The sequence below is a fragment of the Neolamprologus multifasciatus genome, chromosome 3 (genome assembly GCF_963576455.1).
Source record: "Neolamprologus multifasciatus chromosome 3, fNeoMul1.2, whole genome shotgun sequence".
NCBI classification, from domain to species: Eukaryota; Metazoa; Chordata; class Actinopteri; order Cichliformes; family Cichlidae; genus Neolamprologus; species Neolamprologus multifasciatus.
Window position 1 is genome coordinate 47,635,386 of NC_140441.1, and position 14,111 is coordinate 47,649,496.

Below are 14,111 nucleotides of genomic sequence, written 5' to 3' on the forward strand. Positions count from 1 at the left end.
ACTCTGCTGAAGATCAGACAGCTGCTTCACATCTGGATCCTTCAGGTAGTTTCCTCTCAGGTCCAGCTCTCTCAGATGGGAGGGGTTGGACTTCAGCGCTGCTGCCAGATAATCACAGCTGATCTCTGACAAACAACAGAGACTCAATCTGTATAAAGAATGAAAGATGTAAGTTTATTAGACAAAGTGTGAGCTTGAAATCATTCAGTGTTTCATCATCTGTTCAGAGCTGAAGAAGGTTCAGAATGTAGAAGTTTAGAAAATGGAAACTCCAAACAGTTGAAGCCAACAGGAAGCAGCTTCAAACAGGAAACTGTGCAGAGTTTCAGACTGTATGTCCTGATGCAGCCAGTTGGATTTTGGAGATTTGAATCTCTGTTCTGTGACTAAGTCCTTGAATCATTTCTTCCAGTTGGTCCAACAAGACAGACTAAGTGTTGGACATGTGTTGTGGCTCCATTAGGGGAGCTTCTAAATGTGATGTAATGGCCCCTCTGGGTCTGTCAGGTCACAGGACTGAAGAGAGCTCAAACTGGGCACACAGTTGTTCCAGTCTGGACAAAAGACTCTATACTGGGACTGAGGGACTGCTTTGACTGCACCCACTGGGACTTTTTAAAGGCTCATGTTCTCACTTAGATCATCAATTTCTACTTACATTTCGTTCTGGGAAAAATGGGGACTACTTTGAAAACAGGAAGTATTTTCCCCAATAAGCAGCCCTGGATTAGTAAATCACTCCAACATGTTCTCAGGCAGAAGAAGCTGTCTTGTTATGAGGGAGAGAAGAAAAAGATTGAGGCACAGAAACTTGTTGAAAGAGAGATAAAGCAGCTAAAATCAGGTGTAAAAGTAAAGCAGAGGATGAGCTGAATAAAGGACACTCAAGGCTGGCTTGGAAAGGAATGAAGTCCATGGTGGGGATGTAGAACAAGGAGCAAAGATGAATGTGATGCTGAATCAGCAGAAGACTTGGACTCATTTGATTCCAGCTTTGATATCATTGATTTCAATGAAGAGCTTTGTGATTGTAGCAAAGGGCTGGTAGCTCTGAGAGTCCCACTGATGAGGTGTTTGTGTGGAAATCTCTTAGTGGGACCAAAGAGAGAAAAAGCCCTGGTCCTGATGCTGTGGGAGGGAAATGATTGAAGTGTGCTGTGAGAAACTGTCTGGGAGATTTTCACACATTTTCCAGTCCTCCTTGGAAAAAACAGGAAGTTCCCAGCATATGGAAACAAAGGTTAAGTGTCCTATGGCACTCAGTGATGATGGTGCTGTGGCTCCACCACCTCCACCTCTTTGTAAAGGAACTAACTGTAATCTGAATCTTCAAATGGAACTAAGACTTCCTCCACTAGGTGGCAGTGTCTGATGAGAAAGTGTTAGTGGAGCTGGCCTGGAGTCAGAAACAGGAAGATGCAGGATTTGGCCTGAAATGGGGAAAAGTGGTTAGCACTAGTGCCTTAAAGCAAGAAGGTTGAAGGTTGAAGCTGTTTGGCCTTTCTGTGGAGGTTGGATGTTCTCCCACAGTCCAATGAAATGCTGCTTAGGTTCATCGGTGCTTCTAAATTGGCTGAAGGTGTGGATGTGAGAGAGTGCTTCTCTGTCTCTCTCTGTTGGCCCTGTGATGGACTGCTCACCTGTGCAGGTGGACCACGCCTCTTGCCCTATGACAGCTAGGGCACAGGCTGCAGCCCTGTGAGCCTAAGCTGAATAAACAGTTAACAAAAATGATCCATAGATGGCCTGAAATTCCCTAGTTAGCAGTTTGGTAGATAGCTATGACATGCTAATCCCATCCAGCAGCTGTATTCTACCTGTAAGCTGATCCCTGCTGAGCCAAAGCACTTTTTCATATACAAATTACAACCTTTAATAGAAACCTATTGGTCAGCATCTTATTAGCCTGCTGTTAGCTTCATTCCACAGAAACCTGAGAGAAACTAACAGAGTTGATAAAGAATAAAGAGAAATGTGCTGATTTAAAGCCTTTGAAGTGCTTCAGATGATCTCTGTCCACTTCTGTCCACTCATTCATTCATGTAAGCTTTCTAATGCAGCTTTGATCTTCACAGTCTGCTTTATGAAACTCATTCTAACCCTGAATGTCAGAGTGTTCCTCCTTCTCTTTCCCATCATTCATGCTGGCAGTGGAGGAGATTTGGATGTTGGACTGTGTTTTGGATGATGTGTGTATGTTTGTGTTGGACTGCTGTCTGTAAAGCAAACACACATTTTGCTTTGGATTTCAGTGTCAGACAGACTTTAAGGTGGAATGAAGAGTTGGAGAGTTTCACAGTGAATTATCCAGTGGAGGATTTTTCTTCTTCTTTGAAGGTTTGAAATGTGAAAATTGTTCTGCTGCAGTCAATGGACTAAACCAGAGAAGAAGAAAACAGACTTTACCATGAAGATCCTCAGTGTGGATCAGTATAATATCAGCCTGATGTCTGCAGTTTAGTGTCAGCACAACTTTCACATCATATTCATCTCAGCACAACTAAAACATGCTGACTGACCTCAGAGTTTCAAGTCCACATCCTGGACTCTCCAGAAAACCACACAGATGCTTCACTCCTGAATCCTGCAGCTTGTAGTTCTCACTCAGCTCCAGCTCTCTCAGATGGGAGGGGTTGGACTTCAGCGTTGCTGCCAGATAATCACAGCTGATCTCTGACAAACCACAGTTCATCAATCTATATAAAGAATGAAAGATGTAAGTTTATTAGACAAAGTGTGAGCTTGAAATCATTCAGTGTTTCATCATCTGTTCAGAGCTGAAGAAGGTTCAGAATGTAGAAGTTTAGAAAATGAAAACTCCAAACAGCTGAAGCCAACAGGAAGCAGCTTCAAACAAACACAACAAGAGAAAAAACTCTGAATGTTTCACATTAAAGTCGTACATTTATCATAAAAACAGGACAAAGACTTGAAAAAGTCCTGTTTTTCCTTCCAGGAACCACAAGGCTTCACTTTTACAGGTGAAGTGTAAAAGAAATGGACATATTTGAAGTCCAACACCTTTTTCAAGTCACATTATTAAAGCAGACAAACTAAAATGGTAAATGGACTGATTCTTATATAGCCCTTTTCTACTCTCTCGGAGCACTCAAAGCGCTCTATACAACATGCCACATTCACCTAATCACACCCATTCTCACAAGCACTTTATCTATACTTAGTGCTATTTTAACTACATTCACACGCATTCATACTCCGATGGATGCATCGGAGAGCAACTTGGGGTTAGTATCTTGCCCAAGGATACTTGACATGCAGACTGGAGGAGCCAAGGATCGAACCACATACCTTCCGATCAGTAGGTGACCTGCTCTACCTCCGGAGCTACAGCCACCACTACAACTGAAATGAACTACAAGCTCATTTTCATTCCAACAAGTCATCTTCTGACCTGGACTAACACCACTGGTCTCTATGTGCAGCTGGCTGTGAGACCAGTGCTCAGGGACCGTCTACAAAGTGCAACACTGAAAGAACATCACACACTACTTTGCTTCCAGCACTTTCACACAAACATCTACTGTCATTATTGTCACCAAACTCTGTGGATCCTTTATTGCAAATTCAAATGGGATCAAATGGTCAGACAAAAGAGGGTTATGAGGAAATATGATGAAATGTTGTGTATTAGCAGCAAGTTATTGAATCATTTTCCTCAGAAACCAAACAAAATGATTGACAAACATGTTTTTACAAACTCAGTGTTGGACTTGGATCAGCAGGATAAGCTGATGTTTAAAGGCATTTGAGTCTCGCTGTATGAGAGTCCAGTTATTACTCAATATTTATGGATGATGTTCTTTCAGTGTTGCACTTTGTAGACGCTCCCTGAGCCTCACAGCCAGCTGCACATGGACCTGCTGACATTACCCAGCATTAGAGGCGGGTGTAAAAAAATGGATTTTCCTATTTAAATGATTTTAATTTGAATAAAGCGATGTTGATTCATTCAATCCTGAATCGATTTTTAATATAAATGTATTTTGCCAGAATCTCAGGTTAAAGCTCCCAAAAGTATTTCAACAACAAGCAAACACATAAAACAGTAAATGAGAGCAGCTAAACACACAAAGATGGAAACACAGAGCGTGGATCGTTCACTCCACGGCATGTACACGGACACGCCGTCGGGGCTGAAAGTGGACAGCTCACAGATCCTGAAGCTGCAGGTTTCATCTGTCTCCAACCAAAACTGACTGAACCAGCAGCAAAAGAAGATCCAAACTACGCTTTACGTTTGATGAACATCGTCATGAATTCTCTCTGACTTTGACGTTTACTTCCTGCACAGCTCTCTCTCTCTCTCAGTGTACTTCAAGAACAGTTTACCTTCAAAAATCTGTTTTATGCATTATTCACTGCTTATTACGCACCAGTCTGCTGTTGTGTTCACTGCTGTCGGCCTCTGAAAACAAAGCCTCATTTCTGCTGTTCAATACTGAAGAAATTTAAACCTTTTAAAATGATGACAGATTACAAACTCTCAGCTGTGTCTGTAATCAAACCTCTGTAACTTTGCTTCACTTCAGCAGCATCAGGTCATGTTCACATGTTGATTCATGGTTTGCTTCAGTTTTTGATCGACTGCAGAATATTTTGAAGGTTATCTGCTATAAAAAGCCAGAACAGGAAAATCTGCTTCATGTGTTTCTGTTTGATCCTCAGTGACTTTGACACAAAGGCCTCTGCTGTGATGATCACACCTCTGATCAAGTCTCACAGTGTCAGCTTTGTTTTTATACATATGGATATGTGCTGATAAATGATCAGAATTATAATATTTCCCACTGTCTGCTGTGTGCCGTGACCTTTGACCTGCTAAAGACAGTCAGCTGTGGATTATTTATTGTTGTGTCTGATACTTAGAACTGTGAGGAAGAACACTACACAGTTAATCAGGGTCCCCTCTCTCTGAATAAAGGAAAGGTGGGTAGGCCGTGTGTGGGCCGCGGGCCATACGTTGAGTATCACTGTTTGAAATGTGAAAATTGTTCTGCTGCAGTCAATGGACTAAACCAGAGAAGAAGAAAACAGACTTTACCATGAAGATCCTCAGTGTGGATCAGTATAATATCAGCCTGATGTCTGCAGTTTAGTGTCAGCACAACTTTCACATCATATTCATCTCAGCACAACTAAAACATGCTGACTGACCCCAGAGTTTCAAGTCCACATCCTGGACTCTCCAGGAAACAACACAGATGCTTCACTCCTGAATCCTGCAGCTTGTTGTTGGAGCTCAGGTCCAGCTCTCTCAGATGGGAGGGGTTGGACTTCAGTGCTGCTGCCAGATAATCACAGCTGATCTCTGACAAACCACAGCTCCTCAATCTGTATAAAGAATAAAAGATGTAAGTTTATTAGACAAAGTGTGAGCTTGAAATCATTCAGTGTTTCATCATCTGTTCAGAGCTGAAGAAGGTTCAGAATGTAGAAGTTTAGAAAATGGAAACTCCGGAGAGGTCATGTGATGCTGTCAGACTGAGCGGAGGTCTTTCCTGAACTCCCGCCGCCACTGAGTATATCTTGCTTTATTATCGATACGTTCTGCACAACCTTGAGGGATAAAAACTTTAAACAAGAGTCTGTTAAAATGCCTCCTACAAGAGCTGGAAAATCTGCATCCAACAAATCTCCAAGAGTCAGAAGCGAAAGAGGGTAATTCGACGAGCACAGCTACCCTTCCAAGTACACCTGTGGATGCCGATGCGCTCGCTGCAGAAATATCATAGACAGTCCTGGACAAAATATCTACTATGATGGAGAATAAATTTGACGAGCTCTCATTATCACTAAAAAATATATCAGTACAACTGGAATTAAATTCTCAACGGATCTCTTACACTGAGAATCGCATATCAACTGCAGAAGACTCCCTGTCAGGTATGGAAACTAGACTGGCTGATATGGAGACTAAAGTGAATATTCTTACGGAAAAATGTCTAGACTTGGAGGGCCGGAGCCGAAGAGACAACATTGTAATTCTGAACTTAAAGGAAGGCACTGAAGGTCGTGAACCGGTGAAATTCCTCGAAGGCTGGCTACCGACTTTGCTGAGTTTTCAAACTCACAGGGGAAGATCAAAATCGACAGAGCACATCGGTCCATTGGATTATCAAGACCTAATCCCCCTCGTGCAATGATTATTAAGGTGCATAATCCGGTAGACAAGATTAGGATCCTCACTGCAGCTAAAGATAATGCCCCCCTGACTTATGATGGACAGATCATTCATATTCGACAAGATTTGGCAACAGGAGTAAAAGAGATGTGACGTGCATTTAACGGAGTGTGCCAAAAACTTATCCAGAAAAATATGCGCTTTTATATGCGCTATCCTGCTACACTACACTTTTCTCACGGAGAGAAAAATTACTCCTTCCGTAAATCTGAAGATGCTCTTGCCTTTTTGGACAATTTGAGTTAAATTGAAGTACACTGACAGCAATTGATTGAATAAGATTAGTTCTATTATGGCACTTAAATATTAGGCATACTCTTAATTTAAGGATACCCAGTAGGGATGCACCGATACCGATACCGGTATCTGGTATCGGCCTCGATACCACATTTTCTAAAGTACTCGTACTCGTTAAAAGTCCCCCGATACCGGGGACCGATTCCACGCTCTGAGACCTGTCTATGTTTGAGCCGCATGTAAGGGGTTAATCACAGGCGCCGAGTGCCCACCCCCAGGCCCCGAGTGCCCGCCCCCAGGCACCGAGTGCCTGCCCCCAGGCCCCGGCTGCAGCTCAGAGCTGGGAGAAGGCGAAGCGAGACAAGTCAGCCGTGTGGAACTATTTCAAAGTGAACGAAGACGCGAAAACCAAGGCGGACTGAAAATTGTTCTCAGCAAAATTATCCAGAGGAGGTTCAAAAGGTAGTGCATTTAACACAAGTAATTTAATCAAGCACCAAAATCCCAACACGACAACGAGTACAAAGAGTTTACCCACGCTTATTTACCCACGCTTATTTACCCACGCTTATTAGCACAGAGGAGCATAGCTGATGCTATAGCAGTGGGACGGAAAATAGTTGGGCATTTTAAACATTCCGCCTTAGCCTACTCCCGCCTCGAGGACATTCAGGGACAGCTCAACCAGCCAATAAAGAGACTGCAGCAGGACGTACAGATGTGCTGGAACAGCACGTATTACATGCTCCAGTCCCTCATTGAGCAAAAGCGAGTGCTGGGCGTGTCCGAGCACGAACTCCCTGACTATCTCACCGCTCACCAATGGGCGACTGTTGCCATCCTCGCCCCCTTTGAGGAACCAACTAAAAAAGTGAGCAGCTACGACGCACTAGCCTCTGATGTCATCCCAGCTGTGACTGTGCTAGTGAGACTTGTAAACAGAGAAACAGACGAGGACCACGGCGTCAAGACAATGAACGCAACCTTACTGGCAGCTGTCAAGAAGCGCTTCAGTGACGTCGAGACCAACCCACCGTACTTCATCTCCACCATACTCGACCCAAGGTAAAGTCTGTGTGCTATAGGTATTCAATGATAAACTACAGTACTAAATGTAAGATTATTTTACATCTGAAATATTATATATTTGTAACTAAAATACACAAATACAAATGTATGCAATATATATATAATATGAAATACATTTTCCTTATTACTACCAGAAAGTCAAATGGCTGGCATTTGTCACAATGGTTTAGGGGAAACTAAAATCAGTCCTAGTCAAAGGAGCTTGCAAAGAAAAGCGTCTGGACTTCTTTAAGTTACTTGAAGACGTTTCACCTCTCATCCGAGAAGCTTCTTCAGTTCTAAGGTCAAATGGTGGAGAGTCCCAGATATAAACCTAGTGGGAGTGTCCCCCCACAGAGGGACAAAAGGACCCCCTAATGATCCTCTAATCACCTGAGCCAAGGTGTGGAACTGGGTGTGGGTCACAATCAGCCAGAGTTTCGGGTGAGTTCATTGAAATTCAATGAACTCACCCGAAACCCGATGACTGAGAACCTTCACAGACATAAAATCAGTCCTACTTTTCCACATATTAATACATTTATGAATTTTGTTCAGGTATAAAGATCGCTTCTTCTCCAACAACACTGCTCCAGAGGCCAAGCTGCACCTGAAACAGGAGCTGCAGATGATGTCCAGAGCTGAGGCAGAGGGGAGTCGGGCAGAAGCTGCAGAACCTCCTGCTAAACTGTTCCTCAAGGCCCAGGCCAGCACTAGCAGCAGTCTGGACACTGTATTTGACGAAATCGCTAAGGAGCAGCCCCAGGCAGCACAGCCGCTGGCAGCAGGTGCTGCCATTGAGCTCGACACATACCTCGGAGAAGCCCCAAGCCCTCGTGAAGACAGTCCTCTTAAGTACTGGGGTGTCAACAAAATCAGGTTCCCCACTTTGGCTAAAATAGCCCTTAAATACCTCTCAGCCCCATGTCGCAGTGTGGAAAGTGAAAGGCTTTTTAGCTCAGTGTCACACATCATAGATGAAAACAGAAACAGTCTGACTGCTGATAATGCAGAAAAGCTACTTTTCTTAAAAAAAACCTGCCACTCACTTTTTCTCTTCATTAAGTGAGTCGTCTTAGACTTGATGTTAATACCTACCTCAGTTGCACTGACAGCCACAGTTCTATGTTGGTGGATGTTGTTAGTTTATTCAAATATTGTTCACTAAATAGCAAAGATGTTTATTAATGCCCCTTGTGTTGTCCAAAGCGGCAGAGTTTACAATAAACTGAAAACAATACTTGAGTTGCACTGACACTGTTTACATTTTTTTTTCATAATTATTTATTCTGTAATATGTTGCATACAACATGGTTTTCATTTTAAATAAATGTTCTTAATTCCAAACTAGTCCCTTGTTTTGTTTTGTTTGTTAAATTATAGGACTAAAGCTGTTACCTGTAAATTTAAATCATGTTTTTACTAAGTACTCGGTATCGGTATCGGCGAGTACTGAAATGCAAGTACTCCTACTCGTACTCGTTTCCAAAAAAGTGGTATCGGTGCATCCCTAATACCCAGCCCATGCTAAGGTGTATTGGAACTGGAAGTTGTGCATTTATTAAGGAATAACTCTATTGTCCCCTCCCTTCTTATTTGTCTTTTCTTACGGACTTTATAAAGTAAAACGAGTTCAACTTAGAAATATAAATGAGGTTGGCTGGGTTTTTCGGTGTCATGCGGGAGTTTGGAGGGGAATTTTTGTTTCTCTTTTCTTTTCTTTTTGCCTCTCTGTCAGTGACTCTTGCTCTGTCTTGTTTCACGAGACCCAGTTTTCTTTTTTGATGGATCGCAGGATCGTTTTTTGGGGGGAGGGAAGGGGGGGTTTTAGGGGTTGTCTTTCTCCTTTTTTTTTATCACTACTATTGTTGATATGAGGGAAATATTTTACTGCTATTGTTCATAATCATCATCATTACCATTGCATTAATAACATAATCTACAGTATTGATATTGCATTCAGAGGTTTAAATATATTGGCACCCAATTAGCCTTTATTACAGGTGCAGTGATAACCACTTTAAACTGTTGAGTTAAATTTATAATCTTAAATGCTTATATGCTGATTATATTGGGTCATATAAAAAAGGCCCAACTCTGAGTATAGTCTGGGCCTAAAAGTCTTGACAGGTAACTGCAGGTTCGCAGAGCATGCTTTTGCATCCGGAAAGTGAAACTAAGAATATTACAGTAGAATAGTAGCTGAGCAAAGGCCTGAGTGTATTCAGCAACCTGCTGTGTTTGAGTTTTCTTGGTAACAGATGACTGAGAATAAGTCAGGAAGTATACTTTTAAAATGTCTCTGTTTCCTCTGTAAAGTGTGCATTTTTGATTGTTATTTTGAGGAGCTGTTTGGATGATGCTATTTGAATAACCAGGTTATTCATTATTATCTTTTATTTGTTTATATCTTTTATTAAGCTTTAAGTAGTGCCATTTGATTAAAGTATTTATTCAATATGTTACATATATACTTTCAGTTAGGTTATTACATATATTACAGAGAGCTTCTGTTTGGTGAGAGGTGAGACAGTGCAGTTGAGGTTGTGACACGTACACATACACACATGCAGAGTAGGTGAACTTAGGTCTAGGTAAGAGTTCAGACATATTTTGCTTGTAGCTGCATTTTTGTGCCTGCATATGTGATAGTTTGTTGCAGAACGTAAGCCTGATGTTCCAGAGATAAGCGAGAGTCAGAAGATGAACAGGAAGCACCTGGCTTCGAGATGAAGAGAATGTTCTTTTCTGACTGTGTCACAGGTCGTCAACAGACATTTGTGATGTAGATGTGATGTATCTGCTGTGACGCAGGAGGGGGCATCAGAAAACATTCCCTGATGCTATAAAAACAACTGCGGGTGTATTTTTGGGCGGAGATCTACAGCTGATGTTTTGCAGAGTGCATCTCCCCATGCGTGTTTTTCAATAAATCATTGTTTGACTTGACCTTTCTGGAATTGGTGTTGTTGTGTACTTCATCCTCAATATTTGAACCCTTAACACTATGCATGGCTATTGTTTCCGTTGTTTTTCCATTTTTTTGTCTTTTGTTTTTTTGGTCAGCATCTTATTAGCCTGCTGTTAGCTTCATTCCACAGAAACCTGAGAGAAACTAACAGTTGATAAAGAATAAAGAGAAATGTGCTGATTTAAACCCTTTGAAGTGCTTCAGATGATCTCTGTCCACTTCTGTCCACTCATTCATTCATGTAAGCTTTCTAATGCAGCTTTGATCTTCACAGTCTGCTTTATGAAACTCATTCTAACCCTGAATGTCAGAGTGTTCCTCCTTCTCTTTCCCATCATTCATGCTGGCAGTGGAGGAGATTTGGATGTTGGACTGTGTTTTGGATGATGTGTGTATGTTTGTGTTGGACTGCTGTCTGTAAAGCAAACTCACATTTTGCTTTGGATTTCAGTGTCAGACAGACTTTAAGGTGGAATGAAGAGTTGGAGAGTTTCACAGTGAATTATCCAGTGGAGGATTATTCTTCTTCTTTGAAGGTTTGAAATGTGAACATTGTTCTGCTGCAGTCAATGGACTAAACCAGAGAAGAAGAAAACAGACTTTACCATGAAGATCCTCAGTGTGGATCAGTATAATATCAGCCTGATGTCTGCATTTTAGTGTCAGCACAACTTTCACATCATATTCATCTCAGCACAACTAAAACATGCTGACTGACCTCAGAGTTTCAAGTCCACATCCTGGACTCTCCAGGAAACCACACAGATGCTTCACTCCTGAATCCTGCAGCTCGTAGTTACTGCTCAGGTCCAGCTCTCTCAGATGGGAGGGGTTGGACTTCAGTGCTGCTGCCAGATAATCACAGCTGATCTCTGACAAACCACAGTCGATCAATCTGTATAAAGAATGAAAGATGTAAGTTTATTAGACAAAGTGTGAGCTTGAAATCATTCAGTGTTTCATCATCTGTTCAGAGCTGAAGAAGGTTCAGAATGTAGAAGTTTAGAAAATGGAAACTCCAAACAGCTGAAGCCAACAGGAAGCAGCTTCAAACAAACACAACAAGAGAAAAAAACTCTGAATGTTTCACATTAAAGTCATACATTTATCATAAAAACAGGACAAAGACTTGAAAAAGTCGTGTTTTTCCTTCCAGGAACCACAAGGCCTCAATTTTAAAGGTGAAGTGTGAAAGAAATGGACATATTTGAAGTCCAACACCTTTTTCCAGTCACATTATTAAAGCAGACAAACTACAAGCTCATTTTCATTCCAACAAGTCATCTTCTGACCTGGACTAACAACACTGGTCTCTATGTGCAGCTGGCTGTGAGACCAGTGCTCAGGGAGCGTCTACAAAGTGCAACACTGAAAGTCAACATCACACACTAATTTGCTTCCATCATCCAACCTGAAGAGGAAACAGAGACGCCTCCCCTTCAAAGTAAAAGCTGCTCCTTTTGGACACAGTATCAAAGAAAGTCTACAGTATAACATAGAAAAGACAGAACAAAGTTTTGGTTGTTTTTTAAATTGTGGAGAAATGAAACTACACTAAGCTCAATTATGTGACAGACATTTCATCCCATGTCAGTTTGGCCTCATCCTGGGCCGGATTATCCAGCACACACTCTGACCACAGGCCCAGGGGCCACGCACAGCTGGGCTCCATCCAAGAGACAGGAAACAAACCAACACAATAATAAAAAGCACCATGTGATCTTCTTACATCTTCAAGACAAACATAGTAAAGACATGAGCATATTTGTTTCCTGATAAAATGATGTGACAGGTAGAACAGAGTAAAGTGGTGGTGTTACAGCCTTTCTCCCCTCTGCTGCCGAGGCTGTTAGTCTCTCCCAAACTCAGCTACAGGACTTCCAAATGAATGAAAGCAGCAGAAGTGGCTTTACAAATGAAAGAGGAAGAGGAGAAGAAGAGGAGAGGGAGGCCACCCTGACCATCACTCCAGCTGAAAACATCACACTTCCATTAAAGTTGGTGAGAAAATGTTGAGCAGGATGAGCTGCTGGCTAATCTGGAGGCTGTAGCAGCAGCTCACAGTCACAGTGGATTTCCACTCATGAAAAAGCTCTGGCTGCTTCATTTCTCAACTCATATCAGAGACTTTAATGCTTCACTGAAGCTGTACTGTGATGCTTCCATATTCCAGTGAGGCCTCCATAATGATTTCAGCTGTTCTGTACACACACTGTCTGCCCTGTATGGCTCAAAGTCTCTGCAGCCTGTTTTTATCTGCTATAATCAGATCTTCATCATCCTCATTCACATCCCTCACACACTCTACAGCCTCATCAGCACCGACTTCATCTTCACTGACTGATGGAGCACAACATGAACCTGTGGAGGCTGAAACACTGTCCTGTCAAACATCTCCCCGTCACCACTCCACTTCTGTCAGCATTTAAATTAACCCTGCTCAAGTCTGTCACTTCTGTTTGGAGCCAAAAGGAAAAACTGTTGTTCAGTCGTTTGGAAAGACAACATTTCTGAAAGCACTCAAACTTCTTCACATTTGTCTTCAGACACATCCTGAACATTTAGGAACTAAAGAAAGTTTCAAACATCAATCAAAGACCTGAAATATAGAAAAACAACAACAGCCGCAGTCAGTAAACTTACCTCAGAGTCTCCAGTCGACAGTTTGGACTCTTCAGTCCAGCACACAGAATCTTCATCCCTGAATCCTGCAGCTTGAGGTTGCAACTCATGTCCAGCTCTGTCAGATGGGAGGGGTTGGACTTCAGAGCTGAGGCCACAACTTCACAGTGAGACTCTGAGAGTCGACACTCAGTCAGTCTGTGATGATAGAAAATATAAAATGTGTTATTATAAAAGCAGAAAATCTGCATTATAAACACAGACTGAATGTATATGAAGACAAAACAGAGTGAGGTCATAATCTGATGAATCTGCTCTTCACATCTGTGCTTCAGCTCCTCTTACTGTGTTTGACATGACACAACGATTGAGTCTCTCTCAGACCTGCAGACTTTTAATGAGAATCTTTGTTTGGCTTTAATCTGCAGATGAAGGAGGAAGATGGTGTCACATTTAGGCTTCCATAATGTCCACAGTCTGTCACTGAGATCTGATCCAGAGTCAGAGTGAAGACACACATTTGGACTGTTTCCTGTTTTGACTCCAGAACATTTTGAATGAGTTCAGCTCAGTGAAGAGTTCCAGCTGGAAAGATGATCTCTGTTTGCTACCTGCTGTCAGGTACGACTGTTCACGTCCACACGCAGGAAAAACCTGCTGACTGTTACCAAACGGAGCAGAAATCTCATCACTGGACAATAATGATGAATGAAGTCAGAGCTGCTGATATCAGATCTGATTTCAGGGGAACTAAACACAGAAATGATCGGCTCATTTTAGCTTTCTGAGCCATTATCTGCTGGTGTGTCGCTAGTTGGCAGAAAATGATTTGTATTCCTGTTCAGGGCTTCAGTGTTTATGAGTCCAGATCCAGGTGACAGCAAGTCAAAATGATGTTACCTGTCTGTGTCCAGCAGCAGCCTGTATTCACTTTGAATATTGTTATAACCTGACATGGATCAGTTTGTCTTTGATTGGTTTGTAAATGTCACTGTTTCCATTGGACCTGAG

General features: G+C 42.1%; 2 pseudogenes across 2 annotated transcripts in view; one reads left to right on the forward strand and one right to left on the reverse strand.

Annotated features, from left to right (window-relative positions):
- LOC146523734 (NACHT, LRR and PYD domains-containing protein 12-like) overlaps positions 1–14,111 on the reverse strand; it is an 81,145-nt pseudogene continuing 67,034 nt past the window's right edge. Inside the window, exons 8-12 of the transcript XR_014873085.1 lie at positions 13,122–13,298; positions 11,197–11,373; positions 5,176–5,352; positions 2,520–2,696; positions 1–148 (exon numbers count right to left, since the gene is read on the reverse strand). The product of XR_014873085.1 is annotated as an NACHT, LRR and PYD domains-containing protein 12-like (transcript). The remainder of the gene's footprint in view (positions 149–2,519; positions 2,697–5,175; positions 5,353–11,196; positions 11,374–13,121; positions 13,299–14,111) is intronic.
- Positions 6,834–9,184, forward strand: LOC146523735 (zinc finger BED domain-containing protein 4-like; annotated as a pseudogene). Its single transcript, XR_014873090.1, has 2 exons — positions 6,834–7,504; positions 8,066–9,184. The product of XR_014873090.1 is annotated as a zinc finger BED domain-containing protein 4-like (transcript).